Below are 20,708 nucleotides of genomic sequence, written 5' to 3'. Positions count from 1 at the left end.
AATTTAAAATGTAAAAGGTTATGAGGTTTGGATATTAACAAAATTTTAAAGAATCTTCATAGTATTTTAAATGACTTTTTAAGGATTCTTTACCTTGAAAAATAGAAAATCTGGTATTTGAGAATGCATAAGACTGTTTATAGTGTAAGCAAGTTATCTGGCTTAACAAAAATGCATTGGCAGTTTGGGATTCAGTTCCCTTGGCTAAAATTTGGGGATAAATATTAGAAATTTAAGTGTAAAGGTTAATTTAACACTGTCAAAGATGTTACCTCTTCTGTCTGTCTAAAACTGTGTATTTCATTCGAGAACCAAGAGATAAGAAAAGAGAAAAACGTAGAAGCCAACAGAAGACCTATTTTTAGGGGTGAGGGGTGAACAGGCAGAAGTGCAGTTCAGCTGGTCATGCATGGTGGGACAGGCCCTGGGAGGAATCCATGCATGGTGAAAGAGGGCAAGCTGGCACAAATGCAGTTCATCTAACCCTAAAGAGTCAGATTGGATACGTGCCCATTCCATAGGAGGAGCCAAGTGGCCCATCTTTTTTCTGTCCCTTTTCCCTGTAGATAGACACTGGAAATATTATGGTTAAAATTAGTGATGTGATGATCTGTAGTATTGCTAAAACTGCCCCTTGGACTTAAAAAGAGAGTTAAAAAGTTTATTTGTATAATGTGACTTGCTTTCAATTATGTTCTACAATTAGGATGTTTTTTAAAAGTTATAAAGGTGTTAAGCCTACCTTTTTGGTACAGTTATGGTGATTGTAATTTTTGCATTAAGGAAAAAATTGTCATTTGAGTTCAAGATTTTTAATGTGTATCTGTTTTAAAACAAGCAGCCAAGAGGCAATGAGTGACACTTGGCTTCAAGATTTCAAGGGATCTTTTCAAAATGCAAATGAAAACTAAAGTATAAAATAGTAAAGGAGATTAATAAGAAGCTTAAAAATTAGGAATGGATTTTGGATATAAAGTTTAAAAGTAAAATTGTTTTTAACATTTGTCTCAAAGTGCACAAAGAAAAAATTAGGATTACCAAAAGAATTGCTATTCTAGATTGCTCTTATAGGTTTTTTTTTTTTTTTTTAACAGTTTCCAGCAAAGCCCAGAGCAAAGCACAGAGGATTCTTACAAGTTTGTTAGATGTAACTTTGACTTTTAATAAGTTTCAGGTAAGCACATGCTTAAAAGCTACTTCTATGTTGACCACCTTCTGCTTTTAATTGGAGTAAGATGGCCTTTTGTAAGACTCATTGATCTGAAACTGGTTTGAAGCCAGCCCGGGCAGAAAAAGATCCCTGTGAGACTGTCACCTCTACTCAGCCAGCAGAGTGCTGAAAGAGCAAGCAGATATGCTTTGGGACTCTAAGTGGCAGAGTGCTAGCCTTGAACTGTAGAGCTGAGGGACAGTGCTCAGGCCCCGAGTTCAAGTCCAGCGACAAGCTAAAGGGAAATGCCAATGAGGCATTTATCCCAATGTGGAGAAGACACTCCTGGGACAAAAGCAACGGAGGAACATCTACAGGCAGTAAGCCACTGCTTGGATGGCAGAAATGTCAGATCCTAGAGTCATTTGTGTGTGGCCCTTCAAAACTGGTCAGAGCCGGGAGGTCATGGAAAGATAGTTTGTAAGCATGCCTAATGACTACCTTGTAAGGAACAGGAACTTGCCAGTCCTCTGTGATAGTAAAAGCTAATGTTACAAAATGTGGGGAATAGTTTAAATTTCAACCCCTTTATGTGCCAAAAGCTCTAATTGGCAGTAACTAGTGAGATGACACCAGCTACATGAAATTCATCTGCTCAGAAAAAGTTTGTAAACCTGAGAGTGTATTTCTACTGATATCTGTCTAGAGGCCTGCAAAGATAACTTAGGCATTGTTGGGATCATTAGAGATCACATTCCTAAGCCATTTAGAAAGATGCTTTTGCAAACCAGAGTGCTAAACAAGCTACATTGCTGTAGCCAGAAAAAAGGTCTGTGCAGTTGTCAAAAGTTAAAATATTGTTCTTAATGACATCTAACCCTGATAGCCTCTTTGTAAAATAGGCTAAGGGTATAGGTTCCTGGCTAGGTAGGATCAACGCCCCTGAAGTCAGCTTGAAGAAGTTACAGAAGATGGACCTTCGCCCATCAACCCCCTGTTAAGATCAAGAGTCCAGAGTCAGTTTGAGAAAAATGAGACAAAATAGATAAAATTTTTTTTTTGAAAAAAGCATAAAAAATAATGTTAACGGGTGTGCAAGTGTGGAGACTGCATCTGTAGGAGATGGTTACAAGAATAATCCTTCTGTGTCTGTTTACAAAAATATCTGGTTAATAAAAAAGTTGTAATTTTGGTAAATTGTCCTGGGCTATTGTTTAAAGGTCTTAAATACCAGCAGGATCAAAGCCTGTCAAGCCTATGCAGTGTATCCTAAACCAGTCTGTTTAGGAATTTACAGTGCAGCATGAGGTGTGACAGTCCCTTGGAGCCACTGGGAGATCCTGCTGCTGCTGCTGTTGCTGCATATCCTAATGGGTAGAGTTTGAAGACAGCCTCACAGTCACCTGGAGGAAATCTATGTCATTACCGAGACCACCTCCACCGTGGTAAAAGTAGACTGAACTCCTGCCTGGTTCCATCACTTGAGACTGCATCCTTGTTAAAAGCTGCTAAAACTAAGATCTGTGGGACATTCTTTTGAGTGATATCCAAAAACCCTCTCTATTCCCACAGTAGATATTGGGGACAAGGATATCACTGGCTTGCTTACCTTAGGCACTTCAGTGCATAGTGACTGGAAATCCACTCTATAGTCACAGCCTGGTTTGGCTCTGGTATGGTAATAACCTGAGTGTGTTATCAATGGAGGTAGTAAATGAGACCCCAGCCTTACTCTTAACTGAAAAGAAGAGGAGGGTGGTAAAGAAAGCCTTGGGAAAGGAATTGGGGGAAAATTGGTATCCTCTGGATAAGAAAGGATATGAAAAGTAAGGATTGTCTTTAAATGTTTGAAAAAGAAAAAAAGAAGACAAACCTCAAAAAGTATAAGTATGTAGCCAATGGTATGAGTATGTCTTGAAATTGCAGCTTATGAATATAGCTGGTATTAAATTAGCTGTGATATACAGACTCAGGACTGGTGGAAGAAAAAAATGTAAGGGCCTTTGGTACTATTAATTTTGTCACAATTGGATCTTATATACTCAACACACTGGTGTCATTTGTAAAAGAAAAAGATCAGCGCAGTCCATCTATTAGTTCTGAGATCCCAATACCAAACTGTAAATATAAAAGATTGTGCCAATTAGGGGACCATGATTGGTCCCTGATGCTCTAGAAAAGGGGGGAATGAAGAACTGAAGAACTAAAAATTACATTCACCATTTTGTAGTCACTAACTGCTGACTTCGCTTCTGTAACTTGCTTTTGCTAATGTTAAAGTATAAAGATAGGTCTGTGTCCACAAACTCTAAAGAATGTAACTGCCATGATAGAAAACTAACTGCTGACCTCGGGCCCAGACATTCCCAGAGTCTGGAACAATGGCTAACACATATTCCGGATCCTCCTCTGGGAACTGGACCCCGAGATAATGACCATCTGGCAGGACCAGCAAACTAGGCCAAATGTCAACCAATCGGAAGCCTGTAACTATGCGAATTCCCCCTAACCCTTATCATCCAAAGCAACCATCCCCTTGAGTCACCCTACGCCAATCATTTTACAGTGTTACAAAATTTCCCGTGTGGCATAGTGGTTTGCTGTGAGTGTTTACCGGGGCCCTGCCCCTACCTTAAAATGTATAAAAAGTGCTGTAACCCTGTATTCAGGGTTTCTTGTTAACACCCCTACAACGGTGTGCATGAGGTCTGTGCTCGTGAGTTCGTTAATAAACGACTCTTTGCCACTTGCATTGTCCAAGGTCTCTGGTGGTCTACGAGGGCCTCCAAGAATCTGGGTACTACAATACATGCACATGTCCACTGTTGTGTCTTTATATTTGGAATGTGAATGTGTGAATCACATTGTTTAGCTTTGTAGGTACCTCTTTTTTAATTTTTTAATTATAATTAATTTTTTATTGAGAAAATACTGTACAGAGGGGTAACAATTACATGCAAGATAATGAATACATTTCTTATCAAGTATTGTTGCCTCCTCCTTTGTTTCCCCTTCCCAACCCTTCCTGTACCCCCACCCTGCCTTCCCTACCCAACCCTCTCACCCCCACTAAAGTTGTAAAGTTCATTTTTCTACATAACGACGCATTGTTGCAATGGGTCCACCTTTATCCCTATTTAAACGATTTGTTTTTTCCCTTCCCCTCTACAAATTATACCAACATCAAATACAGTCAAAGCAGGGGTTATACGATGGGGGACAGGCATACAAAGCTACAAAGAAATCATTTTATAAATATGTAAGTTACAATCGCAAGAAAGAAAAAAAAAACATTTGACTACTTTTCTTGGGGTTTATTGCCTTAAGATGAACTTTTCTGCCCTTTTCTGCTTGACTCAAGACATACACTGGTTATTGCAAATAAGGAAAACCATGGGGTCTATTTTTCTTTGGGCCTGGCTTACTTCACTAATATAATTTTTTCCATCTTTCCATTTCCTAACAAATGGAGCAATGTCATTCTTTCTGATGGAAGCATAGAATTGCATTTTGTATGTATACCACATTTTCTTGATCCATTCATCTACTGAGGGGCATCTGGGTTGGTTCCATATCTTAGTTATGGTAAATAATGCTGCAATAAATATAGTTGTGCTGGTAGTTAACTACTTGTAGAAAACTAAAGTTAGATCCTTATATATCACACTCCAATAGAATCAACTCCAAATGGATCAAAGACCTCGGAGTCAAACCAGACATTCTGAAAACATTACAAGCTGGAATAGGAGAAACCCTAGGTCTCTTTGGCACAGGCTGAAATTTTCTTAATAGAGAACCAGAAACACAACAAATCAAAAAAAGGTTGGACAAATGGGATTGCATAAAATTGCAGAGCTTCTGCATGGCAAAGGACATAGCTAACAAGATTAATATAAAGCCCATGGATTGGGAGAAGATCTTCCCTAGCCATACAACATACAAGGGTCTCATATCTAAAATATACTTGGAACTCAAAAAATTAAATCCTCCGACAACAAATCTTCAAAGAAACAACTGCCCAATAAATAAGTGGGCTAAAGACTTAAAGAGAAACTTCTCTGAAGAAGAAAGAAGGACGGACAATAGACACATGAAGAAATGCTCAACCTCCCTAGCAATAAAAGCAATGCAAATCAAAACAACATTAGGATACCATTTCACCCCAGTTAGAATGGCTATAATCAAGAACTCTAATAACAACAGATGCTGGAGGGGATGTGGACAGAAGGGAACCTTACTGCATTGTTGATGGGAGTGTAATCTTGTTCAATCACTTTGGAAAGCAATATGGAGTTCCCTCAAAAGACTCCACAAAGAGCTCCCCTATGACCCAGCAATCACACTTTTGGGCTTTTACCCCCATGATCACAAACAAGACCACACTAAAGCTATCAGCACAACTATATTTATCGTAGGTACCTCTTTTAAATTTTATCCCTCAACTTGCTAACATAGCTCTTATATTTTTTTGCACACGAACCTTCATCCCAATCAAATGATTTACCATGCTATCTTCACGTGTAGCAACAAGGTCACATAAAACTGTCAGAACGTGTGGTAAAAAATGTTTTAAAAAAAAGACAGTCATTGGTGCTGTGAATGTGGCTTAGTGATAGTGGAATTGCCTAGCATGCATGAAGCCCTGGGTTTGATTCCTCAGTACCACATAAACAGAAAAATTCAGAAGTGATGCTGTGGTTTAAATGGTAGAGTGCTAGCCTTGAACAAAAGAAGCTCAAGGACAGTGCCAGGCAGAGATCAAGCCCAAAACTGGCCAAAAGACTATACTTTAACCACAGTGCATTTGTACAACTCTTTGTTAAATAACTTGGCCGAGCTTTAGTCTTGTACGATTCACTAGAGATAACAATAAAACCACTATCATTGGCATGCCGATATTTGCTAATTGAGATGTTTTCTGTTCCCCAATTTTTGTTAATATCAATTAGTTATAGAAGGGATTTCCTTTTTACAAGACCATATATGTTGATAGTATATCTTGATCTGACTCATCACAAGCATCATTGTCTTTTGGTGCTGCTCGCCCTTCCCAAACTTACTTCTTTATTTTTCCATTTCACATAGGTACTTAAAATATTCTAACCATATTCACCCTCCTATACCCTCTCCTGTTACTCTTCCCCACTCCAATTGCTACCAACCATCCAGTCAGGACCTTTTTGACATTCTTTGCCTTCATTCTCTTAAGTGTATGTTAATTCAGAAGTCAAGAATGATACACTATTGTCTTCTTTCTCAACCTATTTAAGTCCAAAATCTTTCCTCCATTTACATAAGCATTGCTGTAGCAAGCCCAAAAGTCATATTTCTCTTTGGATATGTTAATAGTCTTATTTGTCTTTCACAATCCTAAATATATTCAATGATAGCTAGCTATCATTCTTCAGTATAAACGCAATTGAGTGAGATTGAGTTTTTGACATTAGTAATGTATTTATTACAAATAATAAAATTATGCTAGCAGATAATATGGACTGGTAACTTCTATTTTTTTCAACTTGAATAGATTTTCAATATTTAGGTTTTATATAGCCTTCACATCTTTAGGACCAAGTGAAAAGAAAGTCACCATCTTATGCTTTGGTTTAGCTTTTGATAGAAAATAATCTGATTTCTTCACAGTGATAGTAACATGATATATGGATATCTGTTTTGAAAATTAGTTTACATAAGAAAGCAAAGTTGATTTCTCACAGAACATAATACCAGCCAGACTCAAAAGTCCTGACAATAAAAATGTTTAATAGTCTATGCAAACATTTTCTGTCAACTTCAATATCTTTTCTCCTTTACTTCTTTCTATAATCGTATACTTATTTCTCTAAGGCTTTAAAAACATTTCTAACTATATCTATTTAGATTATGTTTGGAGTATATTTTTATTTATATTGAAATTGTTGCTATACCACTAAAAATAATAAAACATGTTGTTTCTGTTAGGCTTAATTTTTTGTTGTTGTACTTAAAACAGGTAATTATGCAGAATACGAAAACCTGTGATTTTCTGTCTTCTTAATATTTTTATTATTGTTTATAATATAATATATTTTTTATAATCATTCAATTATAATGTTGTCTTTTCATGTTGACTGTAGTTTGAGTGTCATTGGGGAAATAAAATAAAACATTCACATTTTGTAGTTTAATTCCTAATGTGTAATGCATCTTGATTTCTGTATTTTGATTATCAAAGTTTCCATAATAAATTTTTACGTATCCTGAGTGCTTACCAGTTACTGTATTAAGCATTCTTTATCTACACAATACTCAACTCTCATAAACGTAGCCATACATACAAGGACTATGCCTGGGAGAAATCATTATTTTCATCCAAGATTTATGGCTCATGGCCAAGCCAGAATTACTTAAGGGTAGACTTGCATACCAGAAATAACATTCATTATCATTATGCATGAGGAGAAAGTTTTCCAAAAGGTTAATGCATTATCTGTAATTTGATGGGTGCTGGCTACACATACGGTACAGTAACCATTTTTTTTTTGGTCTTTCATGGGGCTTGTATTCTGGGCCTAGGCACTGTCCCTGAGCTCTTCAGCTCGAGGCTAATTCTCTACCACTTGAGCCACAGTGCACTTCTGGTTTTCTGGTAGGTAATTGGAGATAAGAGTCTCACAGACTTTCCTGTCCAGGCTGGCTTTGAACCAAGATCCTTAGGTCTCAGCCTCCTGAGTAGCTAGGATAATCAGTTTGAGTCACTGAGGCCCACCTTATTAACCTTCTTAGGTACAAAGGAACAATTTTGCTGCTATATTTATTCTTTGTACAACTCTAGAGTAAAAAATATAAACAGGATACTAAAGTGGAGCACTCAAACCTCAATGCAAATCTTGAAAAACCTAGAATATGTGCGTGGTGCCACATAACTCTGAAGGAAAATAATTAGAATAAATAACCACATAGCCAACCTCTCAATTAAAACCCTTTGTAAAACTGAGTTACCTCAATTTTTGTGAGAAAGAAGGACGAAATGAAACAATTTTTTTATTATGAAAATACTGTACAGAGGAGTTACAATTACATGGGCAAGATAATGAGTACATTTCTTATCAAGCATTGTTGCCTCTTCCTTTGTTTCCCCTTCCTATCCCTTCCCATCTCCCCCCTTCACTCCCCAAAATCTCCCACAAGTCTCCCCTCCCTCCCCTGCCACCTCCATCCCGGCCAAAGTTGTAAAGTTTGTTTTTCGACATAACAACTTGTATGTCTCAATGTTGCAATGGGTCCATCTGTATCCCTATTTAAAGAATTTGTCTTTTCTCTTCCCCTCCACAAATTATACCAACATCAAATACAGTGAAAGCAGGGGTTATACCATGTGGGAGGGACACACAAAGCAACATAAAAATTATATTATAAATATGTTAGAAACAATCGCATGAAAGGAAAAAAAACATTTGAATATTTATCTTGGGGTTCATTTCATCTAACATCAACTTATCTGACCTTTTCTGCTTGACTCAGACATATACAAGTAGTTGCAAATAAGGGAAACCATGGGGCCTATGTTTCTTTATGGCTGGCTTACTTCACTTAATATAATTTTTTCCAAGTCTTTCCATTTCCTAACAAATGGGCAAACAGAAATTTTTATGACTTTCATTTACAAAATGTGAAATTAAGCTTAATTTGGATTCTAAAAATTCCTATAATCTTTTTTTGGGGGGGAGGGTCCGGTCATGGGGCCTGAACTCTTGTCCCTCAGCTCTTCAGCTCAAGGCTCTCACTCTACCACTTGAACTACTGCGCCACTTCCGTCTTTTTTCTTTTTTGCTTATGTGGTGCTGAGGAATTGAACCCAGGGCCTCAGGCATGCAAGGCAAGTGCTCTACCACTGAGCCACATTCCCAGCCCCCTATAATCTTTTTTAATGTACGAAAGGAGATAAGATTTGGGTAATTTAAAGAGAAAATTTGACATACTACAACTAATTAGTCGGTTAAAATAAATGTAACACAGCTACTGAATAGGCTGAGCTACAGAGGATAGTGGCCTAACTTTGTCCAGGTAGCAAAAGCATGAGAAACTTTATCTCCAGTTAACCAACAAAATTCTGGACTGAAGGTATGGCTCAAGGGTTAAAGTATCATGCCTGAGCAAGAAAGCGTAGAATGTGAGGTTCAGAGTTCATACCAATATGTGTGCAGAAATTAAATTAAAAAACTAACTCAGTATTGACAGATTTCTAATCATTAGCACAAACACTTCATGTTTATAACATAAAACAATTTTGACTATTACTAAAATTTTCAATGTATTCAGTCCCATTAGTATGTATTAAATAGTCATTTAGTAAATTATTTAAATATCTAGTGGGACAATTTTTATAATGCTTCGGTTATTTTTGAGAAACAACTAAGGACATAAGTATGCAATTAGAATTTCATAGTCTTGACTTTAAATTATAGTACAATCTCATTTTGTATACTTCATCATCTCAAGAGAAAAGTACAATCTGTTGTTCTATTATTAAAACCACTTTAATATATTTTGCATATCCTATGATTTTTCAGTATTCTGACATTTATTTACTTATTAGATGCTTTAAATTATGTCCTTTGTTTCAAAGCCTAAGGACACAAGATTCACAAAACCTTTCATTAAATATTTAAATAAGAAGAAGGAACAATCAAATAGTAACATAATAACCAAACAAAAGAGCTCTCGGCATCAAACCACAGATCTTTTTTATTGAAACAGACTCCGTATTTAGAAGAAAAGAATTGAGTGTGGCTTTTTTGTATTATGTATTATTAATGCCTAAACTGAGTAAAATAAAATTTGAATTTTGCACAAGGACCCTTATGTTTAATAATTTAAAAAGTTGATCAGCTGGCCCCTCCTTGGCTAATTCTTTGTCCAACTTGTTAAATAATTCAGGCACTTTATTAACAAGGATGGTTTATAATTAGAAAAATTTATACAGTTCACCATGAAATGATATGATAGAAATTTATGAAAACAATAAACACCTTGAAACGGTGTTGTATATCCATTGTACGTAACTTGTATTAAAGACATTGCTTCATCAATATACCAAAAGAAGCATGTGTTTACTATTACAAATATGAGAGGAAAAAATTCACAGCATTTTAATAGCATGATTTACTGAAAAGCCATTCAAACTAGGATGGACAACTGTTATGTGAAAAAATAATAACGGCTGGCTGCCAGTAACTCATGCCTGCATTCTTCATTTTCCCTGGGGCTGAGATCTGAGGATCAGGGTTTGAAGCCAGACTGGGGACGAAAGTTCATGGGCCTCTTATCTCCAACTAATTACTCAAAAAAAAAAAAAAAAACCAAATACAAAACCTGAAAGCGAAGCTGTGGTTTAAATGGTAGCGTGATAGCTTTGAACAGAATTCGTTCAGGGCCAAAGCCAAGACCTTGAGTTCAAGACCCAGGACTGACAGGAAAAATTTAAAGGAAAACAAATAGCAACAACAACAACAATAAACAGATTTCTCTGAAAGAACTTCCAATTCTCTTATGATTCTTTAGTAGAGCACATTGTGACATCCAGCAGATATTCAATAAATGAGTTTTGAATTGATTCATAAAGATGTATTTTCCTTTAAGAAGGTGTCATAATTGTATATGATTGTTTCCGCTAGTAAAATTTGTATTCCTCATATTGAGGCATTTTTGAAAACATAGGAAACATGCTTGGCGACTTATGTTTCCTTACATTATTTTTGTAAGCTAAACATTTTAATGGTATTTCTGGCGAGAAGAGTTAATATTGAGTGATTTTGGTTCTGATTTTAGCTTCCAAGCATATTAAAAGTCAGCAAACACATTCATTATTTCTGAAAATATCTGGTTTTGAAAATGAGGGATATAGAGAGAGAGGTAAATTAAACTAATATCTTTCTACTTTATCCAACATACTTAGGATCCAGTGTTACAGTTATATGTTTCTACTCTCTTTCCTGATATTTTACAATATAGATTGAAACAAATTTAATGTCTCATTATGATTATTAAAACTTATTTTAGAGAAAGTACATGCATTTCTGAATTAGATATGGCAAAACTAGTTTACTTGGTGTATCAAAACTCTAGAATTATTTTTCTGAAGAATAATTGATGGTCTCATATAAAATCATATCCATCATCAAGCTCCCAGAAAAAAGTCATAAGATAATTCAAAGAATAATGGAAGCAAGTATCAACTATATTACACTTTTTAATAAAGGAGGAAACTAACTTTTCTAGTATTCTTAAAGATAAATGTATTCAAATAGAATCTATAGCTTTAGTCATTCTGTACACAGATTCCCAAAACTCATTCATCCTATGACTTGAAGTTTACATTGAGAAATACCTCATCATCCCCTCAACCATGATAACCACAATTATCTCTCTTATTGCGAGAACAAATTTGTTAGATTTCAAATATTGTAATATCACAGAATTTCTCTCATTTTGTCTGAATAATATTCCAGTGATATGCATATAATATACATATGTGTTTATACATAAATGTATATATGTATACATATATGTAATATATTTTTATTGGTTCAGTAATCAATCAGGACAGTCTATTTCTATTTCTTGGTTTCAAAAAATAATATAAAAATGGAAGTGAAGGTGCACATGGCTCTTCAAAATGTTGACTTCATTTCCTTGGCAGTGTACCCATAGACAAAATTGCTGTATATTAGAATTATGAATAATTTATTGAAGTCTCCATAATGTTTTCAAATGGTGATACCAATTTATATTCAAATGAAGATTGTGCAAAACCTCCATTCTGTTATACCCTTACCAACAGTTGTCATCTGAGTTATTAATTATACTCACCCTAACAGATCGGAGGCAAAATTCATGTGTATATTTATTTATATTGCTGTAACCATGATATTGAGTCCTTTGTTGTATAACTATTGGCTTTTTGTATGTATGAAAAAAGGTATTTATTAAATATAAATATTTGATAATTAACTACTCTGCAAATTGGCAGAAAATATCACTATTAATCCTTATAGATTCTAACACTAATTCTACCCTGAAGGCTTTAAAGTTGTTTTGAAAAGTATTTCTGGGTGAGTTATCTATATTTTGATTTTGTGGGTTTTTGTGTTTTTTTTCTATTCATCTTGACAACATGAAGACATATGTTTGTTTCTCCAACTTCTAAATATGTGCATTATGCATGCTTTCAGCTGTAGCAAATCATAATTTCCTAATATTCAGAGGTAATTATACAAAAACACATGCTTTGAAGGTATCCTCATGAATTAGGCCTCATTACAAAATAAGACTGTCTTTCTTAGAATTATTACCTTTACACTTTTGTTCAACTGACACCTAATATTTCAGGCATCTATTTTTTCTTGTAAGCAACAGAGTGTGAAAACATAGGTGTCATTTCAGTGTACAAATGATATACATGAGAAAGAATGTAAATGATGGGGAGAAATGATAGTATATTCTAGGTTTTGCAAATAAAACAAAACCTCTAGTTGGAGACAGTGGTAAATAATTGTCTACATTTTCTAGCATTGCCCCTACAATCTGTAAGAGCTCTGAAGTTAATAAAATAGGCTATGGAATTTCACTCAGTTTAAAACATAGCATAAAAGTTTTTAAAAGAAAGGAGAAACTTTCATAAAATTAAGATATGGCACATTGACCTCTGACATAGAAAATTTATCAGAGATTAAGCTGTATAACTGCCTATTCAGACATCAGAATTGGAAGACAGCTTTCACACGTCAGAAGTTTCATGTTTACAAAGATAGTTATTTAGCTGGCAGAGCTGTGAAAGATGTTTCAAAAAATGTCCAGGTTACGAAATTAAAATTTTCACTATTAATGCAATGAAAAATGTGCATTTTCAAAGCTGAGTTTATGAATGGAAGTTGAGATAGATAAAAATTAGACTAAAAGAACTGTACGCTAGACTAGGTAAATCAAGAGTTGGATGATTTCAATATTCTGGCCCCTATTACACAGTGTTGTTCAGCTATCAACAAAATCATCTGAATGAAAGGAGAGGTTTTATTAAAAAATTCAGATGTAGCATAAAGGACAAAATAGGTGAAATTATTCAAAATCTCAAAGAGGTATGTTCTAGGATTTGGTAGTAGGATTTTTTAAACTGTATAACTTAATATAAAAGTTTAAATCTAGCCAGGTGTTGGTGGCTCATACCTATAACCTTTGCTACTTAGCAGGCTGAGATCTGAGGATTATGGTTTGAAGTCACACCAGACAAGAGAGTCCATGAGACTCTTATTACCAATAAACTATCAAAAAGCAAGAAATGGAGCTATGGCTCAAGTATTAGAATGCTAGCGTGGAGCAAAAGAAGCTCAAGGACAGGGATCAGGCCCTGAGTTCAAGCCCATGTCTAGGACAAATAAAAATCTTCAAGCTTAGCTGGGTGCTGGTGGCTCATGCCTGTAATCCCAGCTACTCCGGAGGCTGAGATCTGAAGATCATTGTTCAAAGCCAGCCTGGGCAGGAAAAGCTGTGAAACTCTTATCTGCAATTAACCAAAAAACCGGAAATGGCACTGTGGCTCAAGTGGTAGATTGCTCCCTTTGAGCTGAAGAGATGAAGGACAGTGCCCAGGCCCAGAGTTCAAGCCCCACGACAGGAAAAAAAAAAGAATAGCGGCCAGGTCATGGTGTCTTTCATCTATAATCGTGACTATTAACCGGATGAGAACCAAGGATGATGGTACAAACCAGCTCCAGCAGACAAATCCTCAAGTCCTCAGAATTCTTATCCTCAATAACTAGCAAATAACTGGATGTGGAAGTTTGGATGAGTGGTAAGGCACCAGCCTTGAGTGGAAAAAGCCAAGCAACAGTACAAGGCTTTTATTTCAAACCTTAGTACTAGCACGAATATAGACATAAATAAGAACCTAGTAGATAGTGGAAGTCACCGGAAGTCTGCTAAACCATTGACTATAAAGTATTTCAATTAAAGATAAGCCCTTAGAGTATTCTAAAAGGAAAGAACTTAGAATACTGCAGAAACTATATGCTTAGTAAAATAAAAATTAAAAAAAAACTTATAAAACTCTTTTTTATAAAACAAATAAATCAGGGGAGCTAAATACATTTTCTTAAGTAATAAATTGGTACCTACTGGAATAAAACATTATGCTAAGAATACTGTTAGTTTAAGACTGCTTTGTTGTCACTTAAACTATTTTAAGTAGTTTCATGAAAAAAACAAACATGTAATTTGTTGCATTACTATCTTCTGTAATACCACTGGAATTAGTTAAGTTGTTTTATATATTTTTATGTGGAAGTCCTAAACTACCAATGCCCATGATTGAGATTTTATTTTATTTTTTTATTATTAATAAGTTTTTTATTGTGAAAATATCTTACAGAGGCATTATAATTACATGAGCAAGGTAATGAGTATATTTCTTATCAAGCATTTTTGCCTCCTCCTTTGTTTCCTGGGAAAAGTGACATTGACAATTCAGTTAAGAGGAAGTCATTCCTAAGTATGGAAGACCCCTAATCCAGTGGGACTAATGTCTTAATATAAATAATATTTGGACAAAAGTATACACTCAAAGAGAAAGGCAGATGTCATGGTGTTGTCTTTACAAGGCAAAGAATGCAATAGATTGTCAGAATACCACCAGAAATGAGTTGAGCAGGATCAATTGGATCTTCTCAAATAGTGTCCAGAAGAAACTAACACTGCTGATAGGTTTGATTTTGAATGTTCAGGGTTTATATGAGGATATGAATTTGTGTTATAGTTCATTAAGTCTGTGATAGTTTGTATGAGTAAGTGAAGATGATTAATAATTATCCACACAAGTCTATTGTACACCCAACAGAAAAAGGTATATATATGTGTGTGTGCATATATATATATGTGTGTGTGTGTGTGTATATATATATATATATATATATACATATATATATATATAATACAATTACTAGTATATCATATAATGTCAAAATGTGTAGCATATACTTAGGAAGAGAGAATTTGTTCATAACTATAATACAGTTGTTATTTAATTAAGACTGAAAGATGAGCATTGACATCATCACATGGAGAGAAAGAAAAATCCAGATAGTGGAAACAAAATAATAGAATTTCAAAAGTATATGAGCGTGAGAATTGAACGAAGTGATAATTCTGGGCAGACTTTGTGAAGAGAAAGAGATATCCTCAGAATAAACAATTGTCTATGATAAATGATAAATTCCATCGGTGTACCAAAAGTGAACAACTGTAACCAGTTGAAGAATCATCATCGGATGAAATAATATGTTGTCTTTTAAACTATGTAGCATTTGATAAAATTAATAAAGTCAGGTAAATAATTAAAATGCTGGGAAACACAAAGGAAGTGTTCCTTTCAGGCTAGAACTGATTTACCATACATGGCCAGAAAGTGGATGCAGAAACATTGTGTTAAACAAATTTTGCTAATATCTATGGTATCACATTTTTTTGGTTATCAAGTGTGAAAAAATGTAAGAAGTCTCTAGGACTCTCAGTTGTAATACACCAAATCTTGGAAGATACATAAAATTGTGCCTTTGATATAGACAGAATGTGCAGTATCCGTAAGCAGGAATTCTGGGTCTATCTCTGGAGGAGTCTTATCTGCTGCGTCTACAGAAATGAACAAGAGATGTGTCCCCAAATCTCCTAAACCCAGTGCTTTAATAAATGGAGAGAAAAATGAAATAAGCAGATTGACTTCATTGCAAATGTCATAAGATATATAAAGCAGAATAGAATGGTATTAAAGTGACCTGGGGCATACAGTAAGTTGAGAAGCACTCAACTAAAAGTAAGCAATTATCTGAGGCAAAGTCATTTATGTGAAAATCTCAGGGTAAAGAGTTCAGTCTGAGTGTAGGAAAACTAGAACAAACGTACAAATTAGACAATATTTTAGGGAAGAGTAAGAAGGATTGGGAAGCCAGATAAATGGATAAAGAAAATAGAGAAAAACATACATAAATGAAATACCAAGAAATAAAACAGAAAAGCTTACTACGTGGATATTTTAGTACATATTTTCCAAGTGAATATTTTAGTAAACTAGTTCTAGCTACATGAAAGTATTCATGAAAATATGGCTGTGAGTTGTCATAGGTTCTTACAAAATTCTACTTTCTCAAGATCAAAAACTGGATCCACTAATGTGAAGTACTATGCCTTTTCTGTGTGCTTAAGTATTGTTTGATGCTACAAATGACACAGGGAAGATATTTATAAGATCTTTTAAAGAATACATACTAGGAAGATGTTTTTTTCATTTTTTATTGTGAAAATACTGTACAGAGGAGTTACAATTACATGAGCAAGGTAATGAGTACATTTCTTATCAACCATTTTGCCTCTTCCTTTGTTTCACCTTCCTATCCATTCCCATCTCTGCCCCCCTTCCCTGTTCCCTCCCCTTCCCTCTTCTCCCCTCCCTTTCCCCCAGCCAAAGTTGTAAAGTTCGTTTTTTGACATGAAATTCACATGCAATATGTTATCTCCTTTCATTGTATACATTTTAGTGCTTTGGAAGTGAATTGTACAATCATAGGTTTTCCAAGCCTAATTTTCACAAACTTGCATTTCTTCAAATAGAAATCCTATAAATTTTAGAACAGATATTAAAATACATATAAAATTGAGTTACAGGAATTTGTCCTGCATATATCTTCTATAGGGTATCTTTTCAAAATTTGTTTTGGGGAATTATTTCGAGGTTCTCACTCATACTGTCCAAGTGCACTGTCAATGAACTACATTCCCGATCCATACAAGTTTTTTACTTCTCTTTAATACATATATAGAAGTGTAATGGCTAGGGGCTGGGAAGGTGGCTCAGTGGTAGAGCGCTTGCCTTGCATGCCAGAGGCCCTGGGTTCGATTCCTCAGCACCACATAAGCAAAAAGAAAAAAGCCGGAAGTGGTGCTGTGGCTCAAGTGGTAGAGGGCTAGCATTGAGCTGAGGAGCTGAGGGACAGCGTCCAGGCCCAGAGTTCAGGCCCCACGACCGCACCCAAAAAAAAAAAAAAAAGAAGTGTAATGGCTAGAACATATACAATTCTCTTTGACCTTTTGAAGACTTGAAAACTTGCTTGGTAAAATGATTGCAGTATTACACAAATCATTCTGCTATGCGGAGTATATGAATTTCTCCACAAATGCATTACTCTATTTTGGGTCATCTTTTTATATTATGGTCATATTAGTGAGTTTTCTTTTTCTTTTTTCTTAGATACTAAAGAGGAGCTTAATTCATATGCTCTTCCTATTGACTATTAATTTAAATATGTTCTTTATAGAAATATCCTGTTCAGGAAAATTTTATACAGAATTAGAAGATATAAAATACTTAAGATTCAGGATCATTGTAGCATTAACATTGTAGCATTAAGAAATATGTGCCCTCTATCTTTTGGATATGTTTTCACTACTTTCATGGAATTAAGAAAAGTTATCTGTTGATATTAGTTTATTCTTGCTTTTCTTTAGCCACTAATGCTTTCCATGTCAAATTTTTGGAAACCTTTACGATCCATTGGCATGAATTTTTACATTTACGTTTTGTAGGTTTTTACAACTCACATTTAGTTTGATAATCATTTTTTTAGTTTAAATTTTTGTATAAGGTTTGAGGTAGTAGTGTAAGATCATTCTTTAAAACTAGAGAGGCAATAGTGACAATACACACATTTAAGATTCTATTTTTATTTCATTAAGTCATGGCATCCTTTTCAAAATCTATTGACAATAAAATTAAGAATTTATTTTTGATAAATCTGTTACATTCTTCTATGTGTCAGTTCTTTCACTAATAAACATGGTAATAAGATTCAAATCTAGTATGAGTGCTCAAGCTACACCATTTTACAAGATTGTTCTGACTGACCTGTATTCCTTGAGTTTACATACAAGTTTATTGCTCAGGTGGACCAATATACTACAGATATCTAGATGTTTGATAGTCATTCATATTTTGCACCTTGTGAAAACACAAGACCTCAGATATTATATAGGGAAAAATGTCTTTAGAGAATGCTTAAAACAACTAAAATTAATTTAGGAATGAGTTAAGATTTAGATAACACATAGCATAATAAAGTTGAATGATAACGACTTGAGCTGTACTACAGAGGAGAGTGAGAGGGGATAGAATGATGGACCACCCAGGAGCTGTATGTCATTGTTATTGTGTTTCAAAAACAGAAAGACTTCAGAGAAGAGAAGCAGGAAAATCATCAAAGTGTCCTTAATCAAATTTTTTTTTAATCCACCTAATAGTGTGGACTGAGAGTCAGAGAAGATGGGAAAAATAAAATAGAAAATAAAGCATTGTATAGACCTCTTATAATGTAAATAAATTGTAATAGGAATATGATAATTAATTTCCAAAGAAATAACGGAAACAATAGGTAAACTCAAAAGGCAAAAAGAATGAAGAGAGACAAGAAGCAAAGTAAAACCTTTATCAATAACAAACACAAGAATTTGGAAGTGAAAAAGCAGTGGAAATCTTCTAAATAACAATAAAATAACAATAAAAATTGCTAATGTGGATAGAAAATGAATCACATTGTATCATATATAATTTTGAAAAAACATATTAGGAATGAAAATTTAAAAGTCATAATTTAAAACACTATTTACATTATAACTACACAGTATAGTTCAGTGGTAAAACCTTGACATAGCATATGTGAAATAATAGTGTGATCTCCCAAGAATTACAAAGTACACACAAAGCACACACACACACACACACACACACACACACACACACACACACACACACACTACATACACACATTTGGAATATTGATATAATATTAAATAGAGGAAATTATCACAAATAATAAAAATAGGTTAATATATGAAATCATAATATTGCTCGTACTATTTATTAGTAATCAAATAGTCACAATATACTTGGATTCTTATAGATTAAGTAAAGTGAAAATTAAGAAATAGAAGACATGAGAACCTTTGCAAATAAGTTTTAAATAATAAACATTTTGAAACATGTATCCTTTTATTTTGACAAAAGATTAATGTTACTGGTGTTTTAACCTCAAGATTTAGAATATGATAACCAGGTGCTCTATATCTTGCTACGGATGGCTATATCTCTTAACCTTTCACTCTGGATACTTTTAGGATAAGGTCTCATAGTTTCTCAGGCTCTCCTGAATTACAAACCCTATTTTTAGTTCCTACCATAGGTAGAAAATGGAAGCCACAAATCACCATGAGAAGCTCAAACTTTTTTTTAATTCAAGTACAAATATTTACAAAAAAGTGACCAAGAAATGAAGCCTTTCTTAATATAGTATGTGGTTCTTGAAAATACAGTAATTATTTGTTACCTGGAAAAATATGTTTAGAACTATAAGAAAATCAATTTATTTAAATTCACCAACCGTATAAAAATTAAGAAAATAATTTTAAATATTCACATGTTAAATATTTTAAAAGCAACATATATGTGTCTGAATAATTTACATGTGTAAAAATCATGCAAAATTAAATTAATCCTACAACGCTGAAAAAAGAATTATCTTAAAGAAACAAGAAAGTAAGTAATCAAGATCAAAATTTGAAATATAGAAAATAAAATGAAGTGTACTCTTTAGTTGACTTAAGTAACTGTAAACACTTTTTATATCAGTTTTATAATAAAAATGCATGAACAAAGAAAGCAAAAGTACATTTGATCAATAGCAACAGCAAAAGCATCAGTAATTGTTTGAGTATACAAAAAAATCAATGGCGGGGATAACAATGTTCCTTCCAAAAGAAATGTACTCATTACCTTATTTATGTAACTGTAACCCCTCTGTACACTACCTTTACAATAAAATTATATTGAAATTAAAAATAAAACAAATAATATAGCAATTAAGAATTCTTAGAAGTCATTACTTAAAAACTTTATAAAAAACTGCCCCAAGTACCCAAGGAATATACTTTGATGATACTATTTAAATACTTAAACTTCAGCAGAAAAGCAAAATGTTTAACAACTGTTACAAATAAAGTAATAAATCAGAATATATTACTATACTAATCATTGAATGGAATTTTATTGGCAGTCAAATATGTAAGAAATGAGGTAATAGGCCATTCGTTTGCACTTAAAAAGTGAGAAAGAATTTTCTAGGTCTTTTAAAATATATCATAAGTTTAATGAAGAAACTATTCTGTCACGTCATATGATAATCAGATAAAGATGATATTAGAGCAAAGAACAGATTGTACTATGTTTTGGAATGTTAATGTATGTACTTATTTTGGTTTTGGAAAAATGTGAGGATTTCAAATTAGGGTATTGTTCTTGCTAGGCTGGCATTATATCAGTGGTTAATTTTAAGATAAGGGTTCCCTTTCCACAAGAACAGGCACCTGATCTGTCCTTTTATCTTTCCCATCATCAATGGCATCAGAGTTGCACACCAACTTGTCTAGCTTCCTGGATCCTGCAGTCCTTCCAATCTTAGTCTCTAGATAGTGCAGGATGGTGGAA

Source organism: Dipodomys spectabilis, unplaced genomic scaffold, assembly GCF_019054845.1.
Source record: "Dipodomys spectabilis isolate Male_0828 unplaced genomic scaffold, ASM1905484v1 ptg000623l, whole genome shotgun sequence".
In the NCBI taxonomy this organism is placed as follows: Eukaryota; Metazoa; Chordata; class Mammalia; order Rodentia; family Heteromyidae; genus Dipodomys; species Dipodomys spectabilis.
The sequence above is the reverse complement of the archived record's forward strand: the minus strand, read 5'-3'. Positions refer to the sequence as shown.